Source organism: Centrocercus urophasianus, unplaced genomic scaffold, assembly GCF_019232065.1.
Source record: "Centrocercus urophasianus isolate 14NV4802_14NV808 unplaced genomic scaffold, USGS_Curo_1.0 seq_10, whole genome shotgun sequence".
NCBI lineage: Eukaryota > Metazoa > Chordata > Aves > Galliformes > Phasianidae > Centrocercus > Centrocercus urophasianus.
In genome coordinates this window covers 79,104,754-79,116,974 of record NW_024884142.1, presented here as the reverse complement: position 1 = coordinate 79,116,974, position 12,221 = coordinate 79,104,754, and the positions used below count along the sequence as shown (strand labels likewise).

At 41.7% G+C, this 12,221-nt stretch overlaps 1 long non-coding RNA gene across 33 annotated transcripts in view; it reads right to left on the bottom strand.

Moving 5' to 3' along the window:
• The window catches only part of LOC122159351, a 369,357-nt gene that overhangs the window by 347,578 nt on the left and 9,558 nt on the right, over positions 1–12,221 (bottom strand). For all 33 annotated transcript variants that reach the window (XR_006168484.1, XR_006168510.1, XR_006168512.1 and 30 more), the window contains exons 2-3: positions 7,387–7,541; positions 5,984–6,089 (exon numbers count right to left, since the gene is read on the bottom strand). This is a non-coding gene — a long non-coding RNA (uncharacterized LOC122159351). The remainder of the gene's footprint in view (positions 1–5,983; positions 6,090–7,386; positions 7,542–12,221) is intronic.

The window sequence follows — 12,221 nt, the reverse complement described above, 5'->3', positions numbered from 1 at the left end:
TATCATCATTGCTTTAAAAATGTACCAAACGCAGGAAAACAGTTTCTCCCTCTCTCTCACCCTCTTCCCCACCCCTCCTTTTCAATAAGAATTTTTTCCATTTGGTTAGAGAACTAACATCTGGAATTAGCAAAGGCTGCCAAAAGGAGAGAATGAAAACAATGAGTTGAGTCACACTTGAACCTGCCAACTTAATTTAATTTAGACCTTCTTGGGTCAGTTTAAAAATAAAAAAAAAAAAAAAAAGGAAAATGTTTTAATTTTCTTTTTATAATGTAACTTTTTTTTTCCTTCAGTCTGCTGATGTAAGTTGCAGAGTCAGTCAAGACACAGCACCACGGTGCAGGCATTCATCCTTGCAGCACCAATATTAATCCATCTGTAATTAATCTACACATACGCAACAACATATCCAGGTGTCACTTTCTGAGCAGAGTCCCACTGAGCTAGTGAAATTTCTCCCAGGAGCAGGTATGGAGCTGTATGGGACCTTTCCATTCCATCCCACAATGCGGTGCAGAACAATCTGGAAACTTCCTAATGCACCTTCCTTTTCCTTACCAGTGAACTCGTTTGCTTAGCAAGCACTGAGGAAGCCTGTAATACTCTGGCAACATTTAAATTCTAAGCTGTTGCAATATAATCCCCTTTTCTCTGTGAAAGATCAGCTCCCATATGATTGCCCCAATCCTAATAGAAGACACTACAATCTTCTGCCTAATATAAGGCCTTAAGTATTTTCCTGTTCACCTTGAGCAGTTAGGCTATGCTAAAGCACAGTTGTTATGCCCACTGAAGCAGGCAAATACAACGCAATACAGACAGAGAGAGTGGCATAACTTTTAACAAAATAAGAAACTCGGACAATATAAACTACTAGTAAGACATTCCATGAAGAAGCTGCAAATAGGAACCAAGTCAGGCAGCCTGAGCAGTTTTCCACGGGATTTATAAGCAAACTTATGTGTCAGATGAACGAAGAAAATGGCAAAGCCAGAGATTGTAAGCTGCCTGCTGGAGCCTTGCATGTATAAGAGTTGACCAGAAAAGCATGGTAATCAATTTGCAACAGAGGGGGAAGGATTTGTGGCAATACTTTGGAGAAACATCTGACAGAGACCTCTAGAGAACAGGCTGATCTAGAAAGAAGAACAGTGAGCCAAGACACTTTATTCTGCTGATTGGTACTATCGATATTCAGGACTTACAGGTATTGTTTACTAAGTGCCTGAACTCAAGATATACCCCAGTTCGTGAACCAGCATGGCCTCACGAGGACAAATCCTGCTTGACCAACCAAGCAGCTTTTTTATCATGGTGCCACTAAAGGACAAAGGAAGAGCCACTGATGTCATCTATCTGGACTTCAGTAAGACCTCTGACAAGGTACCCCACATCACCCGTCTCTCCAAATTGGAAGGATATGAATTTGATGGGTGGACTGTTCAAAGGACAAAGAACTGGCTGCAGGATCAAGTCCACAGAGTGGCTGGCAGTCAATGGTTCAATGCCTGGATGGAGAACAGTAACAAGTGGTCTCCCATAGGGTTCAGTGCTAGGACCAGTACTCTTTAATATCTTCATCACTGACATCAGCAGAGGGGTTGAGTGCACCCTTCAGCAAGTGTGCTGATGACAGCAAGCTGCAGGTTGCAGTCAACACATTCAGAGGGACCTAGACAAACTTCAGCAGACTTGGGTGCAGAAGAATATCATTATGCCCAAAAAATCCAAATGCAAGATCTTGCACCTGGGTTGCAGCAACCCCCACTACGAATACAAGCTGGGGGATAAAAGGGTGGAGCACAGTCCTGCCATTGAAAAGAACCTGGGGGTACTAGTGGATAGAAAGCTGGACATGAGCCAGCAATGTGCCCTCACAGCCCAGAAAGCCAACCTGGGCTGCACCAAAAGCAGCATGGCCAGCAAGCTGAAAGAGATGACCCTGCCCCTCTGCCCTGCACTGGTGAGACCTCACCTGGAGTACTGTATCCAGATGTGGAGTCCTAAGTACAGGAGAGACATGGACCTGTGTAGAGTGCATCCAGAGGAGGGCAACAAAAACGAGCAAAGGGATGGAACACCTCTCCTATGAGGATTAGGCTGAAAGAGCTGGGGCTGGTCAGACTGGAGAAAGGAAGGCTCCAAGGTGACCTGATAGTATCTGAAGTATCTAACAGGGAGATACAGGAAAGAAGGGGACAGGCTCTTTAGTAAGATCTGTTGTGATAAGATTCAAACTTGAAGAGTGGTGATTTGTGTAGTACGAGTTCTACAAAGAAGATGGTGAGGTACTGTAACAGGTTGGCCAGAGATGATGTTGATACCCCATCTCTGAAGTCTTTCAAGGTGAGGCTGGATCAGGCCCTGGGCAGTCTGGTCGAGCTGTGGATGTCCCTGTTTGTTTCAAGGGAGTCATACTAGATGAACTCTAAAAGTCCCTTCTAACTGTAAGAATTCTATGATTCATTATTGTTTCTCCTGAAAGAAAACATTCAAAAGGCTTTAAAATCTCTCAAAGTTTGCATGGCTTATATCCACACTAAGGATATGCAATTATGATCACTCCATGATCATCTAACAATGGAGGAAGGGTGATGTAGAGTCTAACTGCAGGAGATACCATACTCTCCTTAAAAGGGTAACTATAAGCTTCTTCACATTTCTACAGGAGTACTTTTACTGGCATTTCAGAAGATCCTTAGGCACAGCCGTACTAGTATTTATCCTAACATCACCTCTGTCTGACACCGCCTTACTACCGTCTTTACCATGACACCCAAGAGGAGCACATGATGCTTACAACAGCTTTCATAACAGTGTTCCAGCATGATAATTCTACCCTGGCTTTGGCAGTCCATTACTGACTCAGGTATCAGCTCCCCTCTCATTGTGTCACAAAAGCTGTCATTTCATCAGTCTACAACAAACTGCTCTCCACACAGCTATCATAGCTCCTTTCCCTCAGCACAAAGCTACTGGAAATTCTTATCGAGCTTGCCCACTCCATTGTTCCACATTATCACACGTTATCGAAGGAGACACTTCACAAGTAGCATATGTGGGCTTTTTTCTTTTCACTAAGAGCAGCGAGAGATGCATTCATGAAACTTACTCATGTGGATAGACCTTTGTTCCAGGATAAGACTCACTGCTGAGTTTAAAAGTCTTTGTAAGTTGTAAGCTGAAATAACCCTAGCTCATTTAATACCAAAACAGGAGTGTCTACAAGATGCGGCTACACTATTTAATTTCACAGTTTCCAATTTACTCCTTATCTTATACAAAGAGCTTTCCCATTTAGGCAAAGCGCTGGCCTGCTAAACGGTACTTAACCACCCACTATTTTGTACTTATTAACTCGCTGTCATTTAACAGAAAATGTTTAGGCAAACCACGAGAGAGATCAAAATTCTGATCCTCATATCAAAAGGAAAAGGGCTTCAGGCATTAGATTGTGAAATATGATTTCCCAGGATGGATTAAATTCTGGTTTAATGCTCTTTTTGATATCACAGAAAGTCAAACCTCATTTCTTAAGAGGGCACTTCAACTTGCTTTGCATACAGCATGTTTTCCCTTGATAAAGAGTCTTAGCTACAGCAAACTTGGAATTTGATCAGAACTGCTGGAGCAGTCAGCAATAGGAGTGGAAGAGAGCAAAACCTACAATCTACACTGAACTTGATTTCACAGGAGCTCTTTAGATAACTTTATGGGAAAAAAAAAAAAAAAAAATCCAAGAGCAAAGGGGGATGCAGAAAGCATCACAGATTTGAACTGTGGTGCAGGACAAACAGACTGCAGATGCCTGTCTCATGTGGCAATGCCAAGCACAGCACACACCACACTCGTACCTGCACTTTGACCTTCTCCTATGAAAGCCATGGCAGAATGACAGGGAGAAAGCATGCATTTAGGACTAAGAGGGTGCTGAGATTTGAACTTTCTCCACACAGTAACAGTTCATCTAACTATAGAACAGTTGAGAAAAAACTTATGATCTAGTCCTGCAACGTGCCTGCTGTGCTTCAGAGCCCCTCACAGCAGTGCAGTTTCAAATGGAAGTTCCCCTCTTTCCTCATGGTCTTGCCCAACTCCCAGCAACATTCCCATATCTTTCGCATACCTTAACAACAACTGGTGACTTAAAACATGAAAGCACAATTGTTTCCAAGAAAACCTACCATGATTGATGGCATTACAGGAAATCAGCAGGCTACACATCTTCAGACTGCAGAGTAGAGACATTTGCGATGAAATGGAAGGAGCACCTTGACAACCTGAAGATGGGGAATTGACCACAAGATACTACCTACCACTCTCAAATTCTCCTCATTTCCTGCTTAGGTACCTGATTCTCCAGAAGCAGATGATCTCTGTAGCTAATAGATGGTATTCTGGATCCAACAGAGTAAGATTTCATCCCACCATTCTAAAGCAAAGGTCTTACTTTACCACTGGTGTTTACTGCTACCATTGTGCTGCATTCTGGACTTACTCCCTTTTATAGGCCATTGCCAAACATGCAGGCTGATGTGGCTGCATGCGCTGCATGTTATGCTCCCTTTGGGCCACCCTCCTCTGCTTGCAGTTGGTGAGTAGCATCATTTCTGAGCTCCAGAAAAAGGTGACATAGTCAAGAGCCCTTAACCATTCTCCAATTTGCCTTAAGTCCCCACCATCCTCTTTGGTATGCAATGCCACACTCCACACTTCATCTGTGAAGACTAGTGAGATGCTGCTGGCAAAAAGCAGTAAGCTGCTGTCCTGCAAATATCTGCTATTCTTTTTTGGAAAACTTTACCACTAAGCAATTTGATCTCAATCTAATGTGATGAGAGAGGCTGAATATTTTTTGTTCCAGACAGTATGCCCTCAGCAGACAAAAGTGAGTACTCAGGATGATCTTAACAGCAGATCAGGACTCATAAGGGAAGATTTCCATAGCAGACCAATGAAAAAAATAAGTGATAATGCCAGGGCATGGCTTGGCCAGAGTCTAATAGTTATAGTTTGCTACACAGCATTACAGAACAGGACTACAACTGGTTAATTAATTAGCAAAAGATCCCTGTATCTTGTAGATGCTCATAAAAAACTCTCAGGAGTAAAATAGATAAAAAGTGCAAGTACGTACAGTTAATTTACGTCAATTGTTATTTAATTAATTTGGTTATGTTTTATAACTGATTAAGACTCTTTCATATTAATTATTGCAAAATGAATCACAATACTCACCTCCAGAGTTTTTTCTTCCTCCACCCTCCCACACAGTAGACTCTTTGTAAATTGTGATTACCTTTTACTACATACTTCTTTTATTTCTTATACCTCACTTTGATGGATAGCTTGTTAGATGTTGATGTGTGACTTTTTTTTTAAAGGTAAATGTATGTAGCGTCAGAAAGTTACTTACATTCAGACACAATTCTCTTGTCTCTTCCCATATTCCATGCTTCCCTGTTGCCCTCCCCCAAGACAACTTACTCTCTCTAACTTGGGACAGGTGGTAGGAGAGGGTAGATGGGCTATTTATGAACTTCTGTCAGATTCACTATTTTCTGTAAGTCTCTGTTTAGTCTGAAGAGATACATTAGCCAGTCTAAATACATGTCTCCCTCTCTTCCTTTTAGCAGTATCCACTACTGAAAAATGAGAGCATTTTCCAGGGCAAAAATCACTATCACCAATTAGAAAAGAACCACACTTGTCAACTGAGTAAGCTACTCTGATGTAAGTTGTACTGATCTAGGAAATCACAGCTTACAGAGAAGTCATGTTAGCAGAGCTATACCAGCAACCAAGCTCCCATGCACAGAAAAAGAATATACTAGCTACAGCAAACCTTGGGGTTTAAAATATTTTGTTTTGTTTCCAAGCAATATATATATACTAAGTCTTTCAATCTCCAAACAAATTAAATCATAGAAAAATCAAATTACTGTGCAACATATAGTAGTGGGCAACAATGTATACTTACTATTTTGTGGATAAGCCTTCAATCTTTACCAAAAAAATAAGGCACAAAACAATCCTTTTTCTGTATAAACAGGAGTGGCTTTGGCATAATCTTACTATGTTTCTTTCTGAAATAATAATAACAGAGTAGACAGCCTTAAATAAGTGATTCACTTTTATAATTTCCCTTAGCACAATGTACTGATATTACAAATCTCTAGCTCACCTCCTTCCTTCTGTGGCAAATAAGTAGATTTTATTTTGGAATGACATGCTCATATATGGCTTATTTCATAAAATATCCAAGGTCACATTGCAATATATTCCAAAGATGCTGGCATTGAAAACAATAAAATAGAACAATGAAATTGAAAAATCTGGGGGAATGCAGAGCTCCAAACCACTGCCATTTGACTTTTCATCTGAATAACAGATTTATTATGCACATTCGCAAACGTATAAGCTATTAAGAAAAGTTTAAACGTTAATGTATCTTCGGGCTTATGCCTAAGGTAGAAGAGTTGGAGAAATGATGTCCTAATTTTTCTACTTCACTTGCTCTTGAGATTATTTTTTTTCTTTTATGCCCAATTACTCTGTTGAGCAGAGTAACTCTTACTTCAAAATAAACGCCAGGAAAAAATTAGGCCTCTTCAGCAATAAACAATGAATAGGCATAAAGTGCACTTGCTCTGTTTATACATGGCTTTCTGAGAGCATTAGTGAAGGACATCAAACTACAGGAGGACCTAAAAAAAACACCAGTGACTACTTAATCATGAGTTAAGTGAAACACTGGAAGAAACCACAAAGCTTTCAGTTCAGTTTTTGCGCACAATAGCTATTCAGAGACAGTAATAACGCAATGTGAGATTTAAAAAAAAAATGTTTGAAAAACATTCCTGCTTCTACTTAATTTAATGTAAGAATTCTTTTAAAACAGTTTGCAGTCTTCACAAGACATTGGCTTTATTGCTCGTCCAGGCCATCACACAAAAGAAGATGTGTTCTTGAACATAAATTGCAGTTTGGTTAGCCTGCTTTAGTACTTCGCACGTCACTGCAAGAGTTTCTTAAAACCTTCCATCCAGAAGATGAGGTGAGGCACTCAGCTCTCATCTGGAGAATGGGGGAGCAGATGGGGGGCTGTTTCTAAACAAATACATCTCTAGTTTTTGCGGGTTAAGGCAAATAATTGAAAAGCATGAGCACCTCCATAAACCTCAAATACAAAGGAAAAAATAGCAGGGAAAAAAAAAAAAGGCTTTTTTCTATTTAATTATTTGGGTGGGTTTGACAACATGAGTTCACAGGGAAAATAAGTATGAGAACTATGAGCAACCTCAGAGAATTTTCCATGGATAGAATACAGTTATAAAACCAGAATCCTTAAAGCCTCATGAAATGAAGCAAACTGTAGCTCACCTCAACACCCTCAGACTGGTGCTGCCCGGAGATATAATAGGCAGTGGCATCCTATATCAGCCTGGTGCTGCTTCATGATTAAGCACAATCCAGCCTTTTCCACTCTTTCCACACTTCCACTCCATTCTTTTCATTCTCTCCAGAAGGCAGTTCAGCTACAAGACATTAAAACAAAAGAACAAGGATTATGATATTAATCCTCTATAAATAGGCTTTTGCTCTTAAGGCTACACATGGGCACACACTGAATAAATACTCCAACTTGCAGTTGTTTCTTCTCCATCAGTCAGTATGCCATTTTCATTTACCTGTAGTAAAGAAAGTGCTGTATTCAGATTGGAGAGATTTCTGTATCAAGTCCTTTCTTGTTTAGGCAGACAACATATATCTGTTGCATCTTAGACAATTATAGAGCTTTTCCCCAAGATATTCAAAATAATTCAGCAATTATCTCTAATTCACAGTTAGTGTTGTGTAATTGTTACTGATAGGAAACGCCACATCATCAGGAGTGGCAACATACAGAGATATCAGCCCATGAACTGTCAGATATCCAACACACAGTGTCAGTAGCTGCTTTCATAGCAACAGAAGAGCTGCAGTTATTCAGCAAAATAGAAGCTCACAAACACCTTCAATGCATGCCAGTTTAAGATTCAGGTCAGATGTTCCTGGACCCCAGTTTCCTGCCACACCTGGTGGGCAAGCCAGCCCTCCTGGCTGACAAGACTTGGAAATGGTAAGACCGATGAAAAGTGTCAGAGAGGGTTAAAACAGACAAGCAATAAACTGCTAGGTGACGAATGGAGCCTGTCCCTGCAAGCACTCTGGGTTATCTTCATCTTCATGCCCACTGGGAATTGACTCACAAGTGTTTTAGGAAGAAGCATCTGCCTACTTTGTGACATCTTGGCTTTTACCTCCAGGTTGAGAAGGGATATGATACGCAAGAGAGAGGAGACAGTCTGCTGGGGATATATAACTGTATTTTCTACATCCAAAGTAGAGCTTGTCTGTCAAGTGAACAGGAAGGTTTCCACATCTCAGATTCAAAAGGAGGCACATCCCGTTCCATTGACAAAGAACTGAGAATCTGAAATGGCAGAAGTATTTAAAGCAAATCAATGCCATTAGCAAAGTCAAAGCTGATGAAAGATGCTTAACATAGGCTGATGTTTCTGGAGCCAACTCCTCTGGTCACAAAGCAATGCACTGGGGAGGTATGGCCGCATCCTGCCCCTCTGTAGGGCCCTACACAGGGCTGAAATGGAAACGTGCACGTATCAACATCCCACCCGGCATCTGCAGCTTCTCCTGAGGGTGAAGGCATTTGAGGAAATTGTGCACCAATTAATAACGCTTATCATCCTAGCGCAATCTGAATCAATGAATTTAAATTTACATGCAATTTACAGCAATGGGTCAAAAAATCAATGTCACATAAACCCAACTCTTGAGGCTGCATAGGTTTCTAATAAACACCAGTTTGTCATAGGCAGAGCCATGGCAGCATTTACGTAAGCAATACCACACTTTTTGATGGAGCTTTCCTTTTTGTGAGCATAAAACAGACTCACAGCATATCTCTTAGCAGATAAGCCATACAGATAGGAATCTTTGATGCTTTATCTTGCCTTGCCCCAATTTTTGCCCCAAACAAACTAATATGGTAGCACCCCCTCTCCTAAGAGTCACTGGGATTTATGAAGTAAAAATAGTTTTCATTCCTGTCTGACACATGGTGACAACTGAGGGATGCAGAGATCAACTGGGAAGAAAAAATCTTTAAAACAGCACAGCACTATTGATACCCACACCCAAAGTTCATCCACTGAGTCCATAAAACTTACTGTAACCTTTGTCCTAGGAGGATCACTTATCTGCAAGACAACAACAAAACCACTTTTTATGAAGTAGGACACAAGATCTGTACAAATTTTCTTTTCTTCTTTTTCCCCAACATACAACTTTAAACTCCAAAGTCACTGAAAATCCAGAAGCACAACAAAACATCTCTGAGTAGCATGCAAGCAGAGCAGAACAAGAGGAATGAGTGGTACAGATGTGCTGCTTACTGCATCCAGGTACAGAGGGGTCTACGTGTGGTCCGTGCCCACATCCAGAATTACCCCAGCTATGAACTGGTGCTGCATTGCCTTGCAGCACGCAATCCTTGCTCTATAGGTGAAACTATAGTAACTACATGACCACTGGGGATTAGCATGATCCCAGGTCATAAAACTTGATCAGAGCAGATTAGCAAATGACTATACCAGCATCGGATAGCAGGCTTCTTCCCCATCCCCCTCCCCTTCCCTTTCTTTTAAAGAGAGAATATCACATATGAAATGCTAATTCTGTTTTAAATCAGAAGTAAAACATACACATGACAAAACAAATGTGTGCTTACAAATATTTTGTCATATTAGATTAAATTATAGCACACAGACTAAACAGAGAAATCTTAAATCCAGGGTCTTGTGTTTGGGATATCCTTGGAGCTTTTATACAAAGAGAGAGAAGTTTACACTTCTGCATTGCACGGCGCACAGTCATCCCATACCTGCCCCATAACACAAACACAGTTTTCTGTACAGCAGCAATGTGTTTTTCAGTGCAAGAACACACCAATTAAACTGCCAAAACCCTGCTCCTTTCCTACTGATTTTTCCTATGCCACCCTCCTTCTGCCTTATTTCTTGCCATTTCCTGATAAACGACAGCCCGTCCTCTGTTTCTCAAGGCTCAGTGTTACATCCAATTACACCTCCTATATTATTCTACTTGAGCTCCAGTTTCCTATTCCTTTCCCATTTTTTGGTCTCATTTTGGCCCCATACATCCCACCCAGACCCTGTCTAATAGGTAAAGCCGCCTCCCACATTCCAAGTACCTCGGTCTCCTGCAAACACCACTCCTTTTGTGAAGCTCTCTTATGCTACTCTCCTCCCTAAAGACATTTCCACACCTTCTTACATGCCTATTATCCTGTGCACCAGGTTTGTCTGAACCAAGTAGCAGCCTCTTAGAGCAGACAGCTACGAATGTAAAGACACTAGAGAGAGCAATAAAGGAATCAGGTCAGGCAGGGAGCCAACCCAGCCCAGTGGAAGGTACAAGGAGCAAGGAACACCTGAGCACCAGGTTAAGCTGGGCATGGTCAAAGAGCTCCTGGCAAAGGCTGATAGACTTTTCACGTTACTGGCGAGCACTCTTGGTCTACAAGCTACACGAACAGTACTGAACACAAGATGTAGGATTCAGGATCCAAAAAAAATTAAAAAAAGAAGAAAAAACTAAAAAAGAAACCACAACCAAACAGAACTTTTAGAAGAAATATGATAAGTTTAAGAAAGGGACCAAGCAGCGTGCTTGCTGAGGCAAGAAAGCCTAGACTCATTAACTCATAAGCTCCTTTCCAGTTCTACATCTTTGTTTTCCAGGAAGTAAAGGGTGAGTAAGTAGCAGAGCTTGTTGGACTGGTATAATTTTCACAAAGTGGAAGAAGGAGGACAGAGTAAAGCAGCTCCTAAGCTTCAGGGCTTTTAGAAAAAGGAAGTTTCAATCTTTTCTTCTCCTTTTTTTGAAATACATAATGACCCAGCTTTCCGTTCCCTCCTATCCTGGCAAAATGTACACAACAATCTCCAGAACAAGTCCTCTGCTGCTGTACCTCATCTGTTCCAAGGTCTGCTTGGTGAATGATGAAGAATGTGGAAAAGCTCAGTGGGGCCAGTATCTCAGAAGCTATACTGGGCAGCCACACAGGCTGACAGAACTGGAGAGGCAGCATTGCTATGACGCTTTCTGCAGAGCTGCTGACTGGTCAGCACAGTAAGCTACGCAAGTGTGAGGGGGAATTGTAACAAAATTGATTTTGCCAGAACCACAAAATAAATAGGACAATTCCTGCCCTGCAGAAAAGGTATATAGGAAAATTTAATTGCATCAGCAGAGGGCTGAAAACTGTACTCAGAACAGCATAAGCAAGAAGAAGAGTGCTATACCAACTACAGCTCTCCTGAGAGAACTCTTATTTTTCCCTACCTGCTATCCAGAACACCCAATTCCTACCTTAGCTCCATACATTGAGATGCTCCCTTGGAAAGAAAGTCTTCTCTCTTGGAGTCATTCATGAAGCCTCCAGAACTGCAGCACTCAAGGGATTCACAGTCAGAACAGATAACCCAGAACACATAGCTTTAATAGAACCTCATAGGAGGCTCCAGTGGATCACTAACTATTAGATCAAGCTGGCCAGGAACCCATTCAACCCAGCCTTAAGTGCCTCCAAAGATAGGAGGCTCACAACCTCTCCGGGCGGTCTGTGCCAGTGTCTCAACCCTCTGAATTAAGAATTTCTCCCTAAAGCTAACCTAAACCTCCCCCCTCTTAGTTTAAAGCCATTCCCCTTTGTCCTTTCACTAACAGACCATGTAAGAAGTCCATTCCCCTCCTGCCTGTAAGATCCCTTCAAGCATTGGAAAGTCACAATGAGGTCTCCTCAGAGCCCTCTCTTTTCCAAGCTAAGTCAATCCAATTCCCCCAGCTTCTCATTACAGAAGCAGTACTCCAGCACTCTGACATTTTCATAGCCCTTCTCTAAACCCACTCCAACAGCTCCGCATTCTTCCTGTACTGGGAGGCCCAGGCTTAAGTACAGTACTCCAGATAGACTCTTACAAGGACAGAGCAGCAAGGGACAATCACCTCTACCTCCCTGCTGGCCACCCCTCTTTTGATGCAGACTAGGACACAGTTGGCTCTCCAGGCTGTAAAAGAACACTGCTGGCTCACGTACAACTTTTCATCCATCAGGACCCTCGAGTCCTTTT